General features: G+C 43.5%; 1 protein-coding gene across 3 annotated transcripts in view; it reads right to left on the bottom strand.

The window, feature by feature from the left end:
* Positions 1-12,488, bottom strand: part of Znf521 (zinc finger protein 521) — a 287,886-nt gene that overhangs the window by 162,445 nt on the left and 112,953 nt on the right. The gene's annotated exons all lie outside the window — the stretch shown is intronic.

Here is a 12,488-nt window from a genome sequence, read left to right as displayed (position 1 = left end):
TGTTACACATGCTGAGGGCTCAAGGGTGAGCTATGCGCTCCGGTCCAGCACGGGCTCGCACCCAGGCCATCCTGAGCCTCTGGGGGAGGGGAGGGAGGGAACGGTTCAGATCTGAGCCCCAGGCTTTTACTCTTCCTTTACGGTTTGCGGGTTTGTAAAATACAAAAAGATATTAAAGAGTTCTATGTCTAAATTACCCCTTTATTACTTTTATCATTTTTCCTTAGAAGTGAGGCATATATTACACATTGACAATTTTATTAAAATACAGATTTTAATATATTTAATGTTTCTTTTGTATTCATTCTACAATGATTTGCATATTCTGTGAGCATGTGAAGAAGCAAATGAAAAGAGGAAATATTACAGGAGTGATTTAAAATTAATGCAGTCAACCCAGATGTCTAATATTTAATAAAAAACTCCCTCTGCATTTTGCTTGTTTTTCTATAAAAAGGCAATTCTGCAGACCAAAAGTCTTCTTTGGGGTTCTTATTGATACAGACCTTATTGCTTTCAGCAAAAAAATATTAAAAAGTAAGCACATAAAAGGAGACGGAAAACACAATAATAATTATGTCTTGTGTAATGAAAGACAACCAGGTTTTTCCTCAATAACGGAAAGATTCAGAAACTGTAGGCCAAAAAATGGATTATTAAATGTTAGAAGGCTCTGCGAGATATTACATACAGCTAGGATCAGCCAGGATCAAGAAAAAAAAAATTGCGAGTTTCGGGAGGACCAGATCGTAATCTTGCATTTTGTTGGAAAAGTTCAAGAGGTGGCCCACCATCTCTTCCTTCTGTGAAAAGCATCAGCGGCCTGGACTTCCTTTGCTAAACAGGACCTGCGCTTTGAGGTGAGCAGAGACAAAGAGACTTGTGAAAAACTGGAAACAGGAAAAGTGATAAATGATTATGGTAAATGCAGAGAGATTTATGTGCAACACAGAGCAGAAGAACACGGCCGCCAACCAGATACTGCGAACACATGACTCGTGAAGGAATCTGCCTTACATTTACATGGGCTGGGTTTTTCCTTTTTTCTTCCTTTCTTGCTTTTTTTTTTTTTTAACTCACATGGCATATGCCCCTTTCCCTCCTCCTACTTCCCTAATACCCAAATAAAAAATAGGACTGTCTGAAAACATGTTGTAAAACCTCTTTTGCTTTTTATAATTTCTTTCTCAAAGCCAGAATTTCAGAAGAGTTCAAAATACAAAAGATAATATTTTTCAAAGGTAGAGAAAATTAAAGACAATGCAGGCTAGCTGGGAGAGTGGATGACAGTGTTGGGTTACAAATACACGTTCAACTGCAATATTCTAAAAGTTTTTGATGAGAAAAGAATCCAGAAAGTTCAGTGCTTTGGCACTAAGGCTCACACACACACACACACACACACACACACACACACACACTCCAGTGAACACAAAAGCAGGACCCGGCCGGCTTTATGAAACGCATTCCGTGTCTGCTTTCTTTAAAGTAACAAGATTTTACTAGATTGTCAGCCTCTTCCTTATCCACAGGAAACAGATGAGGATCGTTCCTTTCCTGCATGGAGAAACCGATGACAAGGCCATCTCACTATCGAGGCCAGATGGCAGCCCTCTCACCCTGAGAAAACAACCAAACACCATTCCTGGATCCTTGCCCACTGCAGCAAAGTAAGTCAAAAACCTCCTGATTCTGTCTGTGGCTTACACAGTTCCTCAGCCCCTCATGCGTGTGTGTGCAGCCTCTGACAGGCTTGGGGGTTCAGGTCATATGACAGGCTTGGGGGTTTCCAGGTAAGAGTCACATGGACACATGAAACAAACACATATGCAAAGGACACATGAGACACATATGCAAAGGAGCTCGGCCCATGACGCAGCACACTGGGAAGCAAAGACTAAACCAAAAGCAAACAAACCAAACAGTCAAGATAACAACAGCAAAAACAACTCAACAGTGACTGAGTATTCCCTTTAAAAGGTACCTACACTTTGAATCCTTGAAATAACCTAATTTTCCTATAGAGTCTTCCAATTCCAACCATTAATAAATGTATTCAGCGTTCAAGGTTGCAAATTCTGCCATATTTCACACTTGTCTTTTACTTCTGAGTCCTGCTGTTTTTTTTTAAATATCTTCAAGCACATCATCTCATTTGCACATTCAGAGAAAACCCTGAATGAACATCCACCATCCCTCCCGACGGGTAGGAGATGAACCGTGCGCCCCAGATCCTAGCAGGACCATTTATCATTAAATCCTACACTGGGTCTGGGTGTGACACATCATCACTGCAGATGTATGAATCCACTGTTCCACCCCAGCCTCATGCCTGTAGCCCAAGAACATAAGAATCACCTACAAACCCCATACATCTTGGTGGGGGGGGAGACAGTGGACAGAGCAGGGCAACTTAGGGCCAAGAGTGCTATTCAGTGGGCAGAGAGGGAGGGAGGGACAGAGAGAATATAAATAAATGAATGAATAAATAGGTGAATGAATGAATATGACAATGAAGGCCTCTTCTCCAAAAGGTTGAATTCTGCTTTGAAAACAAGATGGTGAAAGGTTCCCTGGCCAGTGCCATAAATGTGCAGACACAGGAAGAAGCTAGAAGCTAAACTGCCTAGGGCTTGGCCCACGTGCTGACAGCATCCTGTCTTCTCAAGCCGATCCACCTCTGAGGTCCACCGATACTTTCAGAACTGCCTATCCCTGTTAATTTAAGCACTGCAAAGGAATGCTTCAATTACCAGTACAAAAAAATTTAAAAAAAACTAAAGAAGTGCACTTGCATTTTCTACTTCATGGGAAAGCCATGGTGGATTCTTTCAAGTCCAGATTCAGAATCAACTGGAACTTTCTCCCTTGGTCACTTTCTGTCTGTCTGTATTCTGGCAACTCATATCGTACATTACGTAACGTGGTACATTACGCTATGAGGTCCTTCTGAACGAGCGTTAGATTTCAGACTGTGGAACCAGTCACTTTGTCATCCTCCTTGACTCAAAGAAAGCCAGGGCACGGTCTTACAGTTGGGGGGAGCCGTGTTTGATGGGAGTCCACTCTGCAGACTGAAAGGCTATTTAAAGTTGCAAATGCGTGAGCATAGCTGGTGCAGATGTTTTTCTACGGTGACCGCACTTGCTGGGTTTCACCATTTCCATAAAGCACATTAAAACAAGTGTGTGAACACTTGGAGATGAAAGTCTCCAGCACTCCCGAGACTTTCCGTGGAAAGGAGAGCCGCCTGACTTTTCTCCAAGCAGACAGGAATGCCCATGATTCAGCAGCCTGAGTAAATAAAGGAGGTCCTTATTTCCTAGTTTTGCTGGCTGGCCGCACTGCAGCGGCCTCTGAGCAGCTGCCAAGGGGATGTAGAGCCGGAGCTACGCCCAGTCGCTGAAGGCCCGTCTTTGTTAGCCAGCCAGGCTTTCCCGACCATCTTCTGGCATCGATATGACCATATCCTGCAAGGAAGACCTCCATCTCGGGCTCAATGAGTCTCCAGCCCTGCCTGAGAGGACAGAATACCCGATTCTGCCTGGTCTGTGTGGAGGAGGACAGCTGGGAACTCAGTTAGCAGCAGAACAACACCTGTCTGGTCATATTATGGGTGAAAGTGCTTACCACACCAACAGAACAGTGAAGTCAACTCAAACTTCCACCTCAGCTAACAGGCTCCAGAGCACAAAGTATGGCTGTGATGCTAGCCTCACATACCATCCTGGAAGCAACAAGCAAAGATGGAGGGGACTTTCATTCCAGCTATTGCATATGGAGCCACAGGAATGCTTGGCGGGGCAACCCAGCCATCGAAAGGAGCAAGATCGTCTAAGTTTATAGCCTGTCTTTGTGGAAGAGAAGAACTGGAGGCCCCACTGCTAGCTGTCCAAGCTAAATAAATACAGCCGAAAGCAAAAATACGAGAGAGAGAGAGAGAGAGAGAGAGAGAGAGAGAGAGAGAGAGAGAGAGAGATGTACTCGGAGGGGGGGGGGTGATTGCAGTCCAAACAGGTCTTGGCTTCTGAGGCTAGAAGCCATGTCTGTCAGCGTTAACTCTAATATTATTTACGATAAGAAATTATTAAGAAGAAATGAAAGTTATAAGACAGATTGAATCGCTCTCAATGTCGAAGAAATTAGAGAGATGGCTCAGTGAGTAAAACTTCTACAGCCCAGCCTGAGGATCCGAATTCAGTCCCCAGTACCACACTGCAGATAGATAGGCAGGTAGGTAGGTGATAGATGATAGATAGATAGATAGATAGATAGATAGATAGATAGATAGATAGATAGACAGACAGATAATGATGGATATGATTCTATGCTTGTGTTCACATGGAATCCCAGTGATGGGGAGGTTGGAACAGAAGGATTTCCGAGGTTGACAGCCAGCTAGTTGAACTAAATCCATGTAGTCCAGGTTCAGTGAAAGATTGTTTTGTTTTGTTTTCCAGAAAAGGAGGCAGACAGCAACTGAAGAAGGGTCAAGGTCAACCTCAGGCCTCCACACACGTGCAAGCCCATACCACATACCCACCCCCTGCCTCCCCTACACATGCCCACACACTCCACACATACTCTACTCTGCCCCACCCCACCCCACCCCACGTTGAAGAAATTACACACATCTAAAGGAATTAAGGCAAGCAACTAACTTATGTGCCATCTAGCTCTTCCCGAGGCCAGGTTGGTGAGAGCTTCCCTGGCTCTCTCTAATACATGAGTTCCTTCAGAATGACCAGAGTACCCTCAGAACATCTCATCATAGGTTCAGATCACACATGTGCAAATGCCACGCAGCCAGGCTCCCGAACACTTTTGATCTCTAAACCACTGGCTCCTTCGGAAGTGTTTGGCAGTGAAGGACACGGACAGGCCAGTATCTGTGTGCCAGGTGCCATGAGTCACAAGAAGGGAGAAACAGGAGTCTGGAGTTTTATTTTGAGCTTCATAACTGACTTGGAGAGTGACCTGGCCAAGTCATTTAATCTACCTCTACCTAAGTATTTCACCTGCCATATAAAGATAATAATTCTCACTACTTTCCCTCCAGGGTGTTACAAAGATTAGTGACCGTTTCTGGGGTGCCTTATCATTGCTGGAAGAAAAGCTACTCACATAAACAGAGAGACTGAGAAGGGTGGCATTCGCTCCCGTTCCCTTGCAAATGTCCACATATTTACTATAAACACATTTTCCTATTTTCTTTTCTTTAATAGAACCCCTGGAATATGAGTTCTAAAGAGTGGCCCAGTGGAAATCTATAGTGCCTGAAGCATTCACAGTAGTGTATACAGGCAGCAAGAAAACAAAACATGAATGGCTAGCAATATCTAAAAATTAATGGACCATAAATTCATGCTATATTCCAAGCATTAAATTATCATACACAGGATATAATCTTGGGTCTTTAAAGATAGGTAACCTTGGAACAAGCATGTTACTATGTAATTCTGAAGCTAAGTATATAATTTTGAAATTACCTTCCTTCCTTTTAAAACATGAGCAATACAGCTGTGGCATTATTTCACACCATAATAAGTTAATTTAGTAGATTATTTTTGCAAGTGTTGAGCGATTGTTTAAAACAGAAGACCAAAGTGGATTTCTAGGTTTGTCGTGGTTCTTCATTTGAATCTTTATTCCTGCCTGCAGTCTACTACAGTGGGCTTGAACGTCCTTGTTGAATTGAGTTCACAGGCCTTCCCTCCCACCCTGATTCATTAGCTACCAGAACTACTTTAACATAAGCAGGGACTCCTGAGGGAAAACTCCTGCTGCACACAAATGCCAGTGGCTATGCAACACTGAAGAAGAATGTTGGTTTGAAATGTGTGCTTAGCAGACAGGTGACAAGGGTCCTTGTGTTTCTTCCAGTGCCATCATAGTAACAACTTTTATATTATTATTAAAGCAACCTAGACAAATCGTGCAATGTACTTTTACAGCAATGACTTAAATTCCTAAAGAATGAGGTCATGTTAAATAAATTATTTTGCATTCTTGAACAACTGCTTCCTTTCATTCTCAATTGGAATGTCCATGGCTGTGGAAAACTGCAGCTTTAATAATATTTAATTTGTGTGTGTGTGTGTGTGTGTGTGTGTGCACTCACTTGCTTTGTCTCGTTTTGAAATCAACAGCTCCATAATAAATTCACTTCTATACCATAAAATGTATTTAACTGACTGAAAATGAATAGTCTGAAATGTGAACTTTAGAAATATTCTTTTCTAAATTTTTTCTAAAATTTTTTAAAGCATTCACAGATGCTTTAAAATTCTGTAATATTCCAAATGGTTCTGGAAGGACCACTTAAATGCATTAACCATCAGGTTATGGGGGAAAGGTGGTCCCCCAAAACTATAGGAGAGTCAGGGAACTGTGGCACACAAATTAAAACACAGTCTTAAGATAAATTCCAGATAAGAGAACTTGGGGGCAATTTTTTTCTTTTTAGTTTTATTACAGCCTAATTTTTAAAAAAGTGACCCATTTTCCCTCTAACAACCACTTCCCACTCCAGATAACCCAGGGCAGGAGATAAGATGTCACATGTTCTTTGCTCTTCTTGGGAGATCTTGGACTTTCACATCTTCAGTGTTTGGAAGACGATGTGTATAGAGTGTGGGGTGAGCACCACAAACGCTTTGCTTGCTCTTGCTTAAAGTTCATCTGAACAGACGGTGCCTGATGAATTCCATCTTCCCCGGCCAAATTAAACAGCAAACAGTGCATTCTTAAGCAGTTCACACTCAGACTCCACCTCTCAAATGAGGAAAAAGCTGACACGAAACCAGTTCAAGAAAAGTCACCGTCTCACGGAAACCAAGACGGGTGCTGCTGAAGCCAGACAGAAGGAAAAGGATTTTCCAATGATGCTGGTTTGGGGGTGGGGGAGGGGGTGAGAACTGCTTTGCTTTTCCGATCTCTTGGCTCCCTTAAAGCTATATGTCACTAGTACTAAGCACCAACTTCTTGATGTTCAGTAACAGGCAGCCGTGTGGAGCACATCTGTTCACAGGACTGGGAGTGAGTGCATTCCTTAAGCAGTTTAACATGTTTCTCTTTGCTTTGATGAGGACAGGCAATGTGGTTTCCCTACTATGTGTGTGTGTGTGTGTGTGCAATCATATGTGCACATGTACATGTGTGCTAGTGAATGTAGAGACCAGAGGTCAAACTTGGGTGGCCGTCCCCAGGCATCCTTTTGAGACTGGGCCTCTCTACCAGCTGGGCTACCTTCCTTCAACTCTGTGATCTTTAACGTGACCTCTTCAATGAAAACTGAAACTAAAGAAGAGTCTCATAGACAACCAAGTTTGAAATGGCTTCCATGGGAACGATGGGTCTTAGAAAGTCTATGCCTTGATCCACCATGTTTACAACCTCTTGAGCACAAAATAAACATAAAACAATAGGATGTCCAAACAAACAGAAAAATTCAAATTTTATTTCAAAATGACCAGAATTGACTGTTAGGCCATATTCTTCTGGGTTTCGTCTTAACATCAAAGGCTGTGGTCTAAAGCTGGAAATTTTGGGTCACAGAGACTTACAAGAGTAATGGAATGTGTCTGCTGCCCTGAAATTTACCTGTACAGTATCCATGGCAGCAGTAAAAACCAGTTTGAATTTTTGGCAGTTAAAAAAGGCCACTCTGTGTACTTCACTGCAGACTAGACCACTGGAGAATACAAAAGTGTTGAAAGGCTAAAATTTAATTAATGAACAATTAGCACCCCCTGTGGATTCATTGTGCAGTAAAGTGATAAATAGGGTTTGTTAATGTAGAAAAAGCTGTTACAGAGATGGGGGCACATATTGCCACAATGATCGGATTGCCACAGTGAAACACAGACATGCATGCTATTGCTTCTGACATTCCCACGCAGAATATGTGATAGGAATAGTTAGGATCTGTGGCAAACAATCTGTGGATTTTGTGAAAGCGTGGACTTTGTGAAGGTGTGGACTTTGTGAAGGCACACACTTATTTCTGCACGCAGCCACGTAACTTCAACTCCAAGAACTTTGTGTCATCTACCCCAGATTTCTCAAACTTTCTGCAGCTGCTGTAGGCTACTGTGGTGTGAGGAACTTGAGATCCTGAAGATGGTGACCTTGAAACTCTGTGTCGGTGAGTCTGCAGAAGGATGCTGTGAGGCATCCTGGGAGGATAGCATCCCCACAACGCCGCAACAGAACTGAAACTGCCGAGGGAGACTGAGAGGATCCCAAGCAGCTTAGATAGGATGCCCAGCGTCCCTTCAGTGCAAGTGGGATGGGCTTAAACACTCATGGCTACAAATGGCATGAATACCCCACAAAGGACAGAACTACTCCCTGGAAATAACTTCAAGTGGGATACAAATTAACTCTGCCATGATCATAAAATATCAAATAACTTTAGAGATTAATATTTTTATCTACCCAATTAAACAAACATGAACGGAGCTCTGCAGAGAAGTCCTGTAGTGATGAAGATAGTGGACTTTCCACAGATTCATCCCACTTTTGACGCAGAAGTCTCTTCCCTGGAACAGACCCGACCTTAGGATAACTGGGATAAATTGTGTGTTCACCAGTTGAAATCACAGAATCAAGTGTGTGCACACACACATGTTCACCAGATACAATTCACAATACCCCGTGTGTAGGCACACCCAGTGTTTATCCAGCATTCACTTAATGTTCAAAATCAGTCATATAATTTATTTCAAAGCATTTTTTCAAAGACTTTAGATGTGCCATTACAAAAGATTTAATTACAGTAATTTGTCACTTAATATAAGTACCTATCTTTGCAAACATAATTCTATTTTAGGCAACAACAGTGCAATGCTATTTTTAGTGCTATGCTTACATATATACTTTATATATAATTACATATATGTACGTTATTTATATACATAATATATATGTGTATATATATATACATGTGCACACATATATAGCTAACATTAAATGTCTTGCTAAAAATTCTAATAATAATGATGGTCAGACCTCAGAAGTTCCATGATGCCTCCATATTACAGCATTTATTTTGTCTATATCTAAAACACTTTAAAACAAATGAATATATAAGAAGATTATCACAGCCATTGTGGCCACAGCACCAATGCAGTAACAAATCTGGCTGCAGTGAAGGCAGAGGATGAAGACCCGTCTGTGCTTATCACAGACAACATGGAGACACCTGGACCTCTGGCACCCAGCACATGACAGCAGCCTGGACTAAGGTCCACTGAAAGATGAGGGGGTCAAATATGGTTACAATATGAGGAAGAAAGAGGTTCTCCTCAGATGGGAAGGAACGTGATAAAAACCCTCTTCCCAGTCACGTGAGTCATATCAAGTCTGAATGGTCATCTCTGTGGAGAAGCGGAGGGCAATGCTTTCTGCCTCATAAAGGAGACAGAGACAGCGCCGTGCACAGACCTACAGCTCTCACACTCAAGTGCTTCCACGCCGGCTCCAGGCTGCCTGGACCAAAGGCCACTTTCTGAATCTCCACAACCTTGTTGAGCCTGGGCTCCACTCTTTCCTGGGAGCCTGAGTGATCGCTGAGACAGGCTGGACATGCCTCTTAGTCGCACTGAGGGGTCAGAGGAAAGAAAGGAGAGACTCTCTAGCAGCTTGCACAGAGCTGAGAAAGGCAAAGCTCTCCTGAGCTGCCATGGGCATGGTGCGGGAGAGCTAAGAACAGCGAGAAATCCTGCCAGCAAAAGGAATGCTCAGCTTACAGATGACAACTCAATGACCATAGCTCCGTGCTAGACCTTAGAACTAACAAGAACAAAAATCCACTACTGAAACCACAACAAAACAAACAAAAAAAAATCAAAACACTCAGCTACCACGTTTTTACGGGCAAATAAGTTTAACCTGGTGTCGAACACCGTCTATTTAAAAAAAAAAGTGCTTTCATATTGCAAAACTAACTCAAGCTAATTGGCATGTGTTCATACATGTATAAGAAAACAATAAAGCAATTAACAATTAGATGAACGTACAACTCTCTGTCAACAGTCTGGGAGGGGTGCTAGAGTACATGCTCGTGTGTGTGTGTGTGTGTGTGTGTGCATGCTTGTGTGTATGTGTGTGTGTGCGTGTGCGTACGTGCGTGTGTGTGTGTGTGTGTGTGCATGCTCGTGTGTGTATGTGTGTATGTGTGTGTGTGTGCATGTGTGTGCATGTGTGTGTGTGTGAGAGAGAGAGAGAGAGAGAGAGAGAGAGAGAGCGAGAGAAAGAGAGAGAGAGAGAGAGAGAGAGAGAGAGAGAGAGAGAGAGAGAGAGCACATGCACATATGTGTACGTATGTATGGAGGCTAGAGGCCTGTGTCAAATGCACTCCCTTTATATTTTTTGAGGAAAGGCTTTCTGAGCAGGCAACTCTAGCGAACCACTCTCTGTGTTTCTGGCACTAGAATGGCGGCCACAAATCATCCTTTGTGTCTTGTTAACAGGGGCTGGTGATCTGAGCACAGGTCCTTAAGTGTGCACAACAAGCACGCACCACCTGAGCTGTCTCATCACTGCTTAGCTTATCTTTATTTCTGGAGACTGGCTAGAAAACCCTACACACACACAAACACACACACACACACACACACACACAAACACACAAACACACACATATACACACACATACACATGCATGCACACACACACACATGGGTGGGCACAAACAGGCACACACACTCCCAGTTCTCTGTAACAGTATGGTGGTTACATCCAACCTTGACAAATGGAAGCAGAAGAAAAGGAGCAGTGGAAGAGGCAAGGGGCTACCTTGCTTCTGCACGCTCCCTAGAGACACCAAGGACATGCTCCCTGACTTTCACACCAAGGGACAAAGGAAGTCTCTTGCCACTGTGTCCTTAAATTCAGCCTTCTTGAGTATGACCGCAGCTACCATGGCTCAACATACTAAAAACAAGCACCGAAGGGCAGCCACAGAGCGTGAGCCGCAGCACGGGCTGCTGGCGTAGGATCACGTCGTCTCCCGATGCTGCGATGCACCTCTACCCCTGCAGTAATTTGCACGGGGATGGTGTGCCCTAGAGCACACTCACAAAAGCAATAACCCCATCCACACACCGAATTGAGTCCTGGCTCTAAGAGGCAGTTTGGAGGGTAAGGCACTGAAATCGTCACACACTGTAGACTGTCACAAGGGTCCTCTACTTGGAGTGGGATTTGACCCTCAGATCTTTTCCTCATACTGTTTGGCTAACTCCACCACCACGTCACTTCCTCTCTGCAGAAGGGTCCTAAGATGCAGTTTGTAAATATCTATAAGAAGATTGTGACAATTTGGAAAGCTCCAAGCACATAAAGGCTGGATGTCACTGCCTGAGGAGCATATGTCATTCTGCATCAGCGGTCATGCTGCTGGGTGTGGCACTGGGCTTCTGACCTCCATATGTACATGCACTCCTTCATACAGACACACATGTGAGCACGTTCACACACAAGACCATGAGTCTTGCTTTAAAACGGAGATACAGCGATACAGCGTGAGAAGTACATCCTAAGGCAATTCCACATTGTTCTGGGAACATCCAAAGGCAACTCTACAAACTGGACAAAGATGTGTGCCTGCCTGCCTGACTCCTGGGCACTAGGGCACAGCCCCAGTGCTGTTTATCCTCTGAGGAAGTGTTGCTAAGGGCGACATGATCATTGTCTCGTAAACCCTTGTTGAAGATGATTCTCCAGCTACAAGAGACCCAAATACACCATTAAAGGTGGCTGAGCCTTTTCAACCACTTTGGCAGTAGAAGGTTATCCTAAAACTGAATATATAGTCCAGTTACCTACCTGGACTAGAAAGCAAGGAGTGGGAAGGGAGTCTTGTATAATCAGCAGTGAGTTCAGGTTCCAGTCAGGAAGAGGCTAGGATTGCTGATCAAATGCCCTCATGTTTGGACATCTCTAGAAATTATAGACATTTATTTTGTCCTTTGATTGTGCTTCTATCAATCCCTGGGCACTTTCTGGTTTGCTGGAGTGTGACAGCCCTACAGTGAAGAGAGTCAGCTGCTGTCAGGCTGGGGGCAGAGGGGGAGCAGAGCAGGACTTGATCTCAAATGATTTTTTTTTTATTGGTTTCATTTACATCCTGCTTAAGGTTTTCTGCGAAGCTCAAGGTGTCTTATCTCGGGCTACCAGGGGATATTTAGCAGTCAAAGCAGCAAGCACATTCCCTCTCCTCCTGTCCCACTCCCTTAAGCTGGTGATTTTTTTCAAGCTCCTTATCTTATCATAGGATCTCCTCAGGCTGAGGAGAGCCCACAGTTATCGGAAGCACTGCACTCTACTCTCTTGCAAGCTGTTTGAGACAAATGATAGTTTAAGTCAAAAGAAAATCAGTTAACCCTCTTCAGCACTCCGTTCAGAAATAACTCAGCAATGTCTCTCACCTTGATTAGGAATGAAGGCTGTGAGAAAATTCTCCTCAAAAGCCTATGTACACA

The sequence above is a fragment of the Apodemus sylvaticus genome, chromosome 13 (genome assembly GCF_947179515.1).
Source record: "Apodemus sylvaticus chromosome 13, mApoSyl1.1, whole genome shotgun sequence".
Lineage (NCBI taxonomy): Eukaryota > Metazoa > Chordata > Mammalia > Rodentia > Muridae > Apodemus > Apodemus sylvaticus.
This window is presented reverse-complemented; position numbering and strand designations above follow the sequence as displayed.